This window comes from Balearica regulorum, chromosome 1, assembly GCF_011004875.1.
Source record: "Balearica regulorum gibbericeps isolate bBalReg1 chromosome 1, bBalReg1.pri, whole genome shotgun sequence".
In the NCBI taxonomy this organism is placed as follows: domain Eukaryota; kingdom Metazoa; phylum Chordata; class Aves; order Gruiformes; family Gruidae; genus Balearica; species Balearica regulorum.
The window spans coordinates 155,906,705-155,918,840 of NC_046184.1; the positions used below are offsets into that span (position 1 = coordinate 155,906,705).

General features: G+C 39.1%; 1 long non-coding RNA gene across 7 annotated transcripts in view; it reads right to left on the minus strand.

Annotated features, from left to right (window-relative positions):
- Positions 1–3,901: 3,901 nt before the first annotated feature.
- The window catches only part of LOC142599508 (uncharacterized), a 53,445-nt gene continuing 45,210 nt past the window's right edge, over positions 3,902–12,136 (minus strand). For 5 of the 7 annotated variants that reach the window (XR_012833060.1, XR_012833067.1, XR_012833062.1 and 2 more), the window contains 4 exons: positions 11,460–11,576; positions 10,001–10,081; positions 9,367–9,576; positions 4,222–9,248 (listed from right to left, as the gene is read on the minus strand). This is a non-coding gene — a long non-coding RNA (uncharacterized LOC142599508). Of the gene's footprint in view, positions 4,195–4,221; positions 9,249–9,366; positions 9,577–10,000; positions 10,082–11,459; positions 11,981–12,136 lie in introns of those variants that run through there. The other 2 variants (XR_012833061.1, XR_012833063.1) reach the window with 2 other exon arrangements.

A 12,136-nucleotide genomic window follows, 5' to 3' on the forward strand; every position in this document is an offset into this window, starting at 1 on the left:
TAACATAATGGTATACCATGGGGAGTGTTTTACACACGGGATCTGAATATAAAGGCCTCCCTTCTAAGCAGGTATTTAATATCCATACACAGGAAATTTCACTCATTCCTCCCATTTTATTTTATTCATGAACACCAAAATAGATATCATGGAGGAGCTTAAAGATTAATAGATAATGGAGGAACAAAAAATGCAATTATCTTCCAAGCAATCACAGTTTGCTCAGTGTTGTCTAAACATTTTCCCAATCTGGGGCATTTGTACAATAAAGGACAGATTAAGACTGTCCACCACAAGAGAGGATAAATTTCAGAGTAAATATCTCAGTAAATTCAACAAGTGCAGGCTCACAGTGCTCAGTGTCCTCCTCTAACACTGTGGTTACACTGGTCTCAGAGATAAGGCTGACTTAAATGTCTCTTTATTTCCCTGCAATAAAGCTGCCTCCAGTCTATCCCTTCAGTTGGGCATAGTGAGTCAGGTCAGAGAACCATCCAAGTTAAAAAAAAAAAAAAAACAAAACAAACAAACAGAAAACAAACAAAACACAAAATGCTCACAAAAGAAAAGTTATTTTTCCTTTATTTTAGTCTAGTGCTTACTCTGGCTCATAAACAATTGTAGCAGAGCCACACAGGGAGCAATGCATGGGAGGAACAATAAGGCAGGGATGGCAAGGTAAGACCTGTTTATGTCTGCAAGACTGCAGAAGAATGTGCAGGGACCCAAAAAGAGAGAAAAGAGAAAGGTGTCTTGTCCCCAGATTTGCTCAGAATTTGAAGTTTTCATTAAACAGAGAGACAATAGCCTAATATGAATGAGGAAATGGAAGCCAAACTGCATTCTGCATCAGATCATACAGCAAGATTACATACCTCAGGCTAGGTCAGGGATGAGCGCAAGCCCATGGTGAGGGGCTGCAGATGCACAGAGGTCTCCTTCTTCTGCTTTTCTCCAGTCAGCACAGAAGGCAGAAGCCCCCGCACTGCACTGGGAACATGCGGGCTCCGGTCCTGCAGCAGAGGAGTGGACAAGTTGCCTAAAGCCACTTGTCGCTCTCGAGACTGCTCCTCTCGGTCCAGTCCTTGGAGACTTCTTATGTTAATGCCTCGGCTTTACCTAAACATGCCAAAAAAGTGCCAGACCAAAGGAGCAAAGAAATAAAAACTGCAGGGCTAGAAAATATAAACAGTCTTGCTCAAGTGAGCAGTATTAATTTAAAAAATTTGGGCGAGGAATGGATTGAGAGCAGCCCCAAGGAGAAGGACTTGGGGGTATTGATTGATGAGAAGCTCAACATGAGGCGGCAGTGTGCGCTTGCAGCCCAGAAAGCCAACCGTGTCCTGGGCTGCATCAAAAGAGGTGTGACCAGCAGGTCGGGGGAGGTGATCCTGCCCCTCTACTCTGCTCTTGTGAGACCCCACCTGGAGTACTGTGTCCAGCTCTGGGGGCCCCAGTACAGGAGAGACATGGAGCTGTTGGAGCGAGTCCAGAGGAGGGCCATGAAGCTGATCAGAGGGCTGGAGCACCTCTCCTATGAGGACAGGCTGAGAGAGTTGGGGTTGTTCAGCATGGACAAAAGGCACCTCTGGGGAGATCTAATTGTGGCCTTCTAGTATCTAAAGGGGGCCTACAGGAAAGCTGGAGAGGGACTGTTTATCAGGGAGTGTAGTGACAGGACAAGGGGTAATGGGTTTAAGCTGAAAGAGGGTTGATTTAGATTAGATGTTAGAAAGAAATTCTTTACTGTGAGGGTGGTGAGGCACTGGCACAGGTTGCCCAGAGAAGCTGTGGATGCCCCATCCCTGGAAGTGTTCAAGGCCAGGTTGGATGAGGCTTTGGGCAACCTGGTCTAGTGGAGGGTGTCCCTGCCCATGGCAGGGGGGTTGGGACTAGATGATCTTTAAGGTCCCTTCCAACCCAAACCATTCTATGATTCTATGAAAAAAAAAAACACAACAAACAACAAACATCCATAACTTGGGAAAAGACTAATAATGCAGCAAGAAACAAATTTTTGTTCCAGTCTAATGTTACCCCGCCTTTCTTCCCAAAGGCCATGAAGTTTCAGTCTAATCATGCAGTTCATGTCCAAAGTCCTCTGTACTATCTGGCAAAAATGGAAGGAAAATGGGTTTTGGCCTAATGTCCCTCATCATATGCGAGGATACACTTACATGGAAGGCTGTGACAGTTCACTCAGTGCTGATATCTTTTGAAATAGGTGATAAATATGCATATCATTTGGTTTATGTTGTGGGTAAATGTTAAAAGACAAGACATAGAAAATGCTTTAGGAAGAGATTTGAATAAGAACAAGCAGTTAAACTGCTAAACATAAAGAAATTAACAGATTCTGAACAGGTATGATTGTAAAAGCCCTAATGGACAGAACTCCTCTAATTTTGACCCACACCTACCTCTTGATCTAAGGTAAGACTCCAAACCCCAAAAGCCTAGTTTCCAACAGATTTATATCGTGGTTCTTTTCTGTTTAAACTGAATTAGAATAAAGCAGCAACTTAATTTTTATATATACTTTTTATATACTGGGTAGTCCATGCAGCAGAAAGACAATTATATGTCCTAACTGTGGGGAAAACTCAAGTCAGTGTTTATGCCTTATTAGACGTCAGAGGACCAGCCTGTTAGCTCTGAGTAACATCATGTGTAGGTTTCTTGATCTCAAAAAAAAAAAAATTACCATATCTAGGATGAGTTTGATTTGCTTTGGGTTTTTGTTTGGTTTTTTTCTCCCTCTCCAGTTAAGCCATTCATAAGATACTTTTCCCAAGTTCTCTGATCTTTTCCTGAGTTCATGCCCCATCCCTTATCCTCACTAAGGGCATTAAGCAGGTTCTGGGCTTGGCTGCTATTTTTGAGAACGACGTGAGAAGTCTGTATCTTTCATACATCTACCTCTCTGTCTGATTTGGAACTTGGCCAGTGGGTTCCAAAGTTATTAAGAAGAGAAAAATGAGAGTGAGCGGAGTGACAGGCAATATGGTGACAGCAGCTTCACTTCTTTTGGAAACCAGACAAAAATAGATGCTTGCATATCCTAAATGCCAAAATTAAGTGGAAGGCAACTTTTCTGGGCTTCCGGACTAAACGGAAACCAGATGTTTCAGGGTTATTTTCTCTGGTCCTTCAGAGAAGAGTTGCTTTGTCAATAAGTTGCTTCCTCTGTCGTGGCCTGAGCCTTTTTCCGCTGGTATTCAAGTGCACTTAAGGCTGTGGGGGCAGCCAACAAACCTTTCTCCAGGATTTTGGAAACTCATTATAAAAAAAAAAAAACATGTTCAGCACAAATAAGTGTGTGCTCATATCTTTGAGTTTTAAATCCGTTTTTGTCTTTCAGATAAGAACGGCCAAATCCTCAGCCTGTCTAAATCAGCACAGAATCATTCAGCAGCACAGTGCCAATTTAAACCAATTGAGAGTCCTTGTATGTAAAAACAGATGATTTCCCACACACGTCAGGTTTGATAGTTGTGCTGGCAGAAGTGTGGAAGCCAATTCTTGTTTGGATGTTGCTATTGAAACAAAGAAACTGGTCTTGGTTCTCCAGCCTACTGATTTTCTCCTACAGACAATCAGCTGTCAGTCCCCTGGGATGGGAGTGTTGTTTAGGTATTGGGGAAGGAAAGCGTCTGAAAGGCCAAATTAAAGTAAAGTTTCTTTTACTAAAGTAAAAGAAATGGCTTTAACTGGTCTCTCCCTCCCAACTAGGTGATGTTTCAAAAGAAATATTATCTATTTTCTTAAAAATAAATAAATCTAGGATAATAGGCATTTCATCAGACTTTCTTCTGATAGGAAGATAAGAAATAAAAATTATTGAGGAAGATAAACATCTATTAATTCAACAGATTGTTATTATATATTGGAGATGGCTTTAATTTGGATTTAACACACTCCGGTTTGGAGAAGATTTATGCAAGAGCTGAATTTTACATGCTAAAAAGTATCAAAAGACATTCTCACCATCAAGGAATCAGTCTTCAGAGGTTTACACATACATTTAACCTTACATGCTACAGTCATGAGACAAACCAGGATGTGTAGAATTCGAGCCAACCCCTCTTTTCCGGGAAAGGACTGTAACTGGTATAGCTGAAGACATAGGTATTCTTTGAATCCAGGTCGTAGTATCAGTTCCAGTGTCTATACAAGCAACAAGAATTCCATACTCTGTAATGGAACAGGCCATATCAATGATTTTTCTGCCATTATTATTTTATTTTTCTAGATCAAACATTACCATGAATTACAGATGAAGATTGGGGGGGGGGGGGGGGGGGGGGGTTAGCATATTGTCTTAGTTTTGGCATTTATTTTTTTTTAATAATATTTCCTTTATTAAGAAACAACTTGTAAACTGAAGGGGGAGAACAATATAAATTACATGAAATGCTAAAATATAAATTATTGAAAAATGTCCACAAAATATGTTTAGGTAGATTTCACAATATTTAACAAGCAAGAGAGGAATTTATACACACAAAGGTAACAACAGATACAAAGAAATAATTACTTTTGAACTTTTTCATTTTTGTTTATAAGGCAGTACATTTCATGTATCACAGCAGCTCCTTTACAAAGATCATCACAGATACGTATGAAAAACAGATACGGTAAAAAACAAACACAAGATGAACGAATGCTACTTTAAGAAACATGAGGTTCTTCCAGGAATGTATTATCTATTTGGATTTGTTCTGCAATGATAGTAGTCTTTTGACATACTTGTTACGTGGCTGAAGAATATCACACTTGGATGTCCTGCTTCAATACACAAGAGACATTGGCATCCTAATAATAATCATTCTAAAATGCCTTGTTACTATGCTAGGTCCACTGGTTTCTCATGTCTGGTCTCAGAGATGGAGACACTAATTTTCTTTTCATAAAAAGAGGATTTTATAACGGTCCCTATGTAAAAATCAACCTATACACTTTTTAAGGATCCCTCCTATGACTCTTATTTCATGTAAAGCTGGCACTTAGCTTGCTGACATTCTTATATCTTGATTTGGGACCTTGCAATAGAAACAATCTTGTGATCTGTATTTTTTGTACGCTTCGGGAGAGTCATGGGAAAATGTATCACATGTGCAGAATCCTTTTTATGACCATGACCATTCGGTCTGAGTCAGCTGGGTTTGCTTTTTTTTAAAAAATGGAGGCAATGTTATGCCCTATCTTATAATGATGTTGTGCAGCTGCGCACAAGCTGAGTCCATATTAATGTTAAAATAAAGTTTGACAGGTGCCATGAACACAGTATTAAATGAGGCAATGACAAGATTCAAACTAAAGAAACTACAATTCCTCTGTTTATGTTTTAGTGACCAAATCAAGCAGTCTGTAAAGGGTATTCCTGTACATGTACTCTTCTTATCAGTTGTCCAAGTTTGGTTTTTAGGTGAAATTAGCATTTCAGTAGAAAAAATATCAATATAATAGGAAACTATTTTGCACAGGAGTTATAAAAGGTTTCAGTCTTCTGAAATACCTACAAATTTTTAGAATATCACAGAATTTCAGAAAGACTAGGAAAATTTATCTGAAAAATGTTTTCTGACAAATGGAAATAGACCTGTCTCTACCAGCGTCCGGGATCAGACCCAGAACTAATGGAGCTATTTAAAAATGAAGGTAGAAATCACAAGCAAGCTAGGACAGGGAAGCCGTACAAGAAGTATCACTCTGAATTTGATTAAAATGCATACCCATTACCTCATGCCTCCACTACTAGCTGTCGTTGGAGACATGACTCTGGGCTAGACAGCTTGTTCAGACTGATATATATATCTATATGGCTAAATGCACCTCTCCCAGGGAGCGATCGTTCACCTCTGGGTCAGGTGCTGCACTGTGCCTTCACAGGCATTACTTGGTTGTCCCCACCAGACTGGCCTCATCCACAGTGCATGGCATTTGCTACAGGTCTCCCCTCTGCCCCATTGTCGTGGTTCTAGAACACAATTTTATTTTTTTTTTTTACTTGCATGGTTTTTTCCAGTTCAAAGTGTTCAATGTATTGTGAGATCAACACTGCAGTCCACCAGCACAGATGGTAGTTATGTGTCACATGCTAAGGAAGTTGTTGCAGGTCCTGGGGCATGATGTGAAGGCATTTGGAGTGTTTGAGAGTGTAAAACTTGCCAGGAGCATCAAATAACCAAATTTATTGAAATCTTGTCTATTTTTCGTATAATGAGGGGCTTTCAAAGTGAACTATCCCCCAAACCATAGCTGGGTTTTGTCTGATGGAGAGCTATTAGCATACTTCAAAAGGAAGCCAGTGAGTGAATGAATAGTTCCAATCTGCAAGATTTCAGCCCATTTCACTCAGTGTGGTTTCTTATGTGGATGGACAAAACAGTTACATTGCAGCTGTGCGAAGGAATGAGAGCATTTGGGATGGTATCCCAGTTACATGTCTGCAATCAGGACCCTACTACTGTTCCTTTACCTCCACCCACATGTCCTTGTTTGGTTCATACCTGGATAAAAACCAAAGCAGCACCTAGATGAAAATGACTTCTAAAGGATGTGAATGGGTGCTCTGTTCAAACATTCAGAGCTAACGATATCAGATAGGGGTAATGAGAGAAATTTCCTCATAGCACTCCTTCAGAAGCTTGGCAGATCAAGTTGTAGGAAAGGCATGGATATTTATATGTATAAACACAATACCACTAAACAGACATTAGATACCACTATGTACTACAGATGGATTGAACGTGAACAGCAGTACGCCATGTGGGACTGTAGAATGAAACCACAAATGTAAATATTAAACTTTGCCCAGACAAGCACATCACTGGTGCAGGCAAGTTATTACTTCTCTAAATACTATTTACCAATGTCTGACTACAGTAACCAAATGTTTGGTTTGAACATGTATTTTAAAGGTTGCTTTAGCTCAGCTATTCCAGTAGCCCTATCACGAACAAAACCCCAGCCTAGACAAGACCTGCAGCTGGGAATTTTTAGGGAGGGACTTCATGTACTTATACAAAGCATTGAGGCTGAAGACCTGACTAGGAGTGCTGGTGGGTGACTGCAATGTAAGTGATTCTTAGAGTTCTGTTTAATTGCACTGTTCAGGTGAGATTTTGTTCTTTACTGGAAACCTCCGTTTATACCAATTTGTTAAGCATAAAATAATATCAGTTATTTTTCACAAATATTTTTCCAAGGTGTGGACTGACTACATTAGTGAACAAAGATTGGAATAGAAAAAACCAACCAAACAAACAAAACGAAGGGAGAGTGTGTGCGATTGAAGTTAAAAAGTACATAAATCACTTCAGAAATATAATTTGCAAATTCATTGTGTGAAGTAATTAATCAAAGCATGGCTGAGTTATAGTACTTGAGAGACTTTGATCTGACAACTGGAAGAAATATAAAGAAACTACTGGGTATCAAGCTACAGTATTAGGACATAAAATGTTTCTCCATGCTAGTCACAAGTTTAATTACTTCTTTTTTTTCACTGACAGACTCAAATTAAAATAAATGGGCCACATCGAGAGAAATTTCAGATGCATGGAGTGCTTAAGAATATGTTGTTCCCATAATACAGGAATACCATGGAATTTATTAATAAAGCTGTTCAATTTTCTTTCTTTCACTGGGAATTGTATTGGGAAAGTAGAATAGAATACATAACATTTTCTATTTTAGATTGTTAATTAAGAGATTTAAAAGTGCTATTTTTATTTTTACAAGAGTATATATGTCTACCCAGATTTATAGAAGCATGTGACAAGGAAAACAGTTATGGTAAAAAAAACCACAGACAGTAGTCAAATATTAACTGAACTGCCTTAATACTGTCATTCCATACTCTCAATATGAAGAATTTCAGTTTGAGTAACACACAGAGATTGTTCTGCTAATCTGTATAGGTTTGAGATTGCTGGAAGTGACTTGAGATACTTTTAAAGCAACTAAATGCACTTTTAGAGTGACTAATTGCAAGAATAAAAATGAAAATAGAAAATATTTCTTGTAAAATGTATGCAAATCTATGTTACAAATTTAAAGTTTTTATGAAGTAAATGACATTATTGCTGAAGGAAATTATTAGATCAGTATGTACTGCTACCATACCCTGTGAAACATGGCTGGGGCTGGTCCATCATACTGGAACTCATATCAATAAGCATGCAGTCAGAAATCAGGAGTCAGGATCAGCATACCCAGGGTCAATATTTCTAGCCATTTGCTTTAAATGAAAAACCACAAAGTTGAAAAGAAGTGTCATTATTACATCATCTGTATTATGGCTTTCAACACTACAGGAGAAGTTTATTGCCTAGTCTGTATCCAATAACAATTATTATGTATCAAAAAGCAGACAAATTATCAGCAACACGTAAGAGCATTCCCCCTACCATCCTAATCCTGGCTGATTGGAAGACGTCTTGAGTTGCTCTTTAGTCTCCAGGGCGATGATCTCACTCTTTCCCTTTCCTCTTTCTCATCTTCCCAAAGCTACCTTCCAGTATATTTCTCATAGAATTATAGAATCTTTAAGGTTGGAAAAAACCTCTAAGATCATCAAGTCCAACCTCCATCTGCTTCACACAGTCTCTTACCTTCTCACAGTTTTCTGCCCTGAGTTATCTGTAATCTGTACACAGCAATCAGCAGAGACAACACGTAATTGCTTACGTTCACGAAGAAGTAGGAAGAAAAATCCTCCTTTTTGTCCATGAGTGGCCAGCCAAATACAGATGCTTCATTGGCTGCTGCTGCTGCTATTTAGCCATAACTCCTCTGCATATGCTACACACAACGGCAGTGCAGGAGCCTCATTCTCCTGTCCCCGCTGACTAAATTGCGTGAGCGATTATGCAATCTTACAGCACTGGGCTCCAGAAACACTCCTTTTTGTGTGCGAGCCTGCAGTGCCTGTGGGTAGGCTGGACTTGTAGGAAAAGGTGAACTATGCAAGAGAAGGTAGTAGTTAATGTACTAGCACTTCCTCTGGGAAACACACCTAAAAGCCAGGCAATTCAGAGGATGTGAACACTTTTTTCCTGCGCAATTCACTACTGAAATTATCCTTAAATAGGGTTGTTTTAAAGCAGATCCTTCATTCTTAAGAGTCTGAGACTTTAAGGTCCCCAGCACCTGGGATGCACTGGTGTCTTCACATCTTATTTACTTCATAGCAACGAAGGAGCCGGAAACTCACGGGGACTATCAGGCCTGAAGTATCAGTCCTAAAGCAAAAAAGTATAATCTTTCTTTCTGCAGACAAAACCGAAACACAATCTTAAAGCAATGAAATGTCTCAATTGCAGTTCTAGACACAATGTGCTTTGCAAGCCCCAGCCTCACCGTATCCTTCCTGAGGCCCTGCTTCCTTCCAGACATCGGTGCTCGTTCGCAGGCGCCCGATCTCAGCGCTCAGAGTACGATTTGCTGAGTTCTCGTGTCACCAAAGCTGTGTTTTGCAATCCAGCCGTTCCCACAACTTTCCAAAGGTTGCCTCGATCTCTTGCAAGGCTATGAAAGACGGCAGAGCAGAGGTGAACAGGAAAACAGAGCCTATTTGAAAATAATTAAAAAAAAAAGAAATGAAACAAAACTCTTGACTCCTTCCTTGCTCTACGTGAATTCATATAAACAAACAAGATTAGGAAAGGCCATCCCTTAGACGGGATGTACTCTTGTTCATACAAGTTTCTTTAAAATGTATACATATGTCTAAAGTCCTAAGGCATAAGTAACAATTTTCTTTTTCAAGATTTCCTTGTCTTTCACATAAGTTTGCTGAGAAAAAAATTAATGAAAAAAAAACTTGTCTTCTCACTCACAATGAGGAACTAATTGAGTAAGTTTTCCAGAAGAACTTCATCAGGGAAAAAGGAATTGCAAGGATGCTTGAAAAATAAAACATAAGACAATCCAAAACATCATTAACCCTAGTTATATTTCTTAGAAATTCGTTCATATGTGCTTTCTTCAGTACTTCACACATAGAGGGAAGATTATGTGACTGTAGCCTCCTTCCTCCTGTCTCGGTTCCGTTTTCTTTCAATAAATGTGTTTACTGTGAGAAAACAGAATAGAAGTATTTGATTCAGAGGACAAACCTGGAGGGAGGATGTAGAGGGGCAGAATAGGGAGTTTTGTGAATAAAAGGAAAAGGTAAAGGAACACAAGAAAGTAAAATACAAAAGTGGAGAAAGGAGAAATGGTGAAATGTCATATCAAACGATAAAGAATATTTTTTTGATAACAACCTAGCTTTTAGCTTTAAAGGACAATGTTTAAATGTTGTATTAACTAGTGGTCGGAGCTTTATTCTATCTGTATAAATAAAACTGCCATAAGCACTGGTACCTCTGTAGCCACGTTTTGTTTTGTTTCGGGTTTTGTTTGTTTGTTTCATTTTCTGATCTATTTCTTTTTGTCTGTCACAAAGAGGTGTAATATTCTTCTCCATTAGATGAAGCACTTGGAATTTTTCTAAATTCTTATGTTGTCTTATTGCAAGTAATGTGAGTGTTGCATGTGTCTGCAGATATTTAACCCTGATTTTCCTTCTATTGTCATTCAAACTGCGTAACCCTTATTTCTCACACAGAAGTGAACAATGATCCACAAAAGTAAGTGTCTGTTTCTTTCATCACTTCACTTTACCAGCAAATTATTTCCAGAATCTTCTGTCCTCTATCCTCTTTTGCTTGAAGGAAATGCAAAATTACTGATATGATTGCCAGGAATTCTTCTCCTTTAGCAACCTTGGAGGCTCCTTGAAGCCGTTCATTAGCTGTGAGGTATCCAGCGAAATCAAGTCATAACAGAGAATGTAAATCACCATGCCTGGTTTGCCACTTTCTGAATTAGGAGCCTTGATGATATCAGTATCAGGCCTCATGAAAAATATAATTGCTCATTCTTTAAATAAAGTCTTCAGCAAAGACCATCTCTCTGTCTTAGGTGGCTGTGTATATATTTAATTTGTTTCTTTTGTTTTCAAAATTGAGTAGTTTATTACAAAATATGTGTCATTCATGTGGCTCAGAAGATGTCATTCAGTTTCTATATTGTGGACATGGTAACAACTGAAAACTTCCAACAGCATGGATCCAATCCCTTCTGATGTCCTTTTTCCTCATAGTCACAGCTGGCTCCTCCTCAATGCTCTCTGATTACTTTTCCATGGGGTTCCATGGTGCTCTTCCTTGAATCTGAGCTGGGGAAATGTCTTAAATGTAGTTGTTCAATAAATAATTTTATTCTTTTTTTTTTTTTTAAATCTGAAAAATCATGGGAAATTTTAAAAAAAAAATTGCCAACTTTTTTGTGAAATTCCCTACAGGATCAAATTTTATGGTCTTCATCTTACAGTTAGAAAACAGAGAGAGGAAGATTAGCGCCTAAAGTCAAACATGGGAAAAATGTGGTTGTATGTGGAATAATACCTGAAAGTCTTGGGCAGCATTCCCTCCTCCCCATCCTCTTAGGTTAGGCTTACAACTTAAGCTTGTGGCAAAGTACTTAACCGCACTGGAAAGCCTTCTGTGTGCTTGTATGTCATACTGTAGAAAAAAAATGGAAGACATCAGAAATTTGTGATTTAGAGGTGTGAGATCTGCAAGCACTTAGATGTGGAATGAAACAGGAGGGGGAGCTCTCAGTACATCGGCCAATGATGAAATCACGCTCCAGTGCAGCGCTGTTTCCCAAGCCATCACTCTACCTCTGCTGGGAAAAAGGTACCATTTTCTCATCTGCAGTGCCTGACCTTCGGCATTTACTGACACAACAGTTTTCTTAAAATTGCATCTTCCCTTCATCAAAAGCTTTCTTGATCACTGGTAATAAGTGATACCTTGTTTGTTGGATTACACAGGAAAAATTGAGCTAATTATCTTCTCACCTTTGCCTTTTTGATAAAATACATAAAACCTAACTTGGTTCAGCAAGCAACTATAGCAAACAGCTAGGGAAAGAGCAAGGACAACATCAGTAACAAGTCAGAGATCCAAGAGAACTACAACTGCTTTTGCCTCATTTTCACCCTTAGTTAGGTCTTTACTTCATACGTTTGCAGCTCACCATCACAGCCTTCTCCTGCCCTGTGGCCCAATACGCCAAA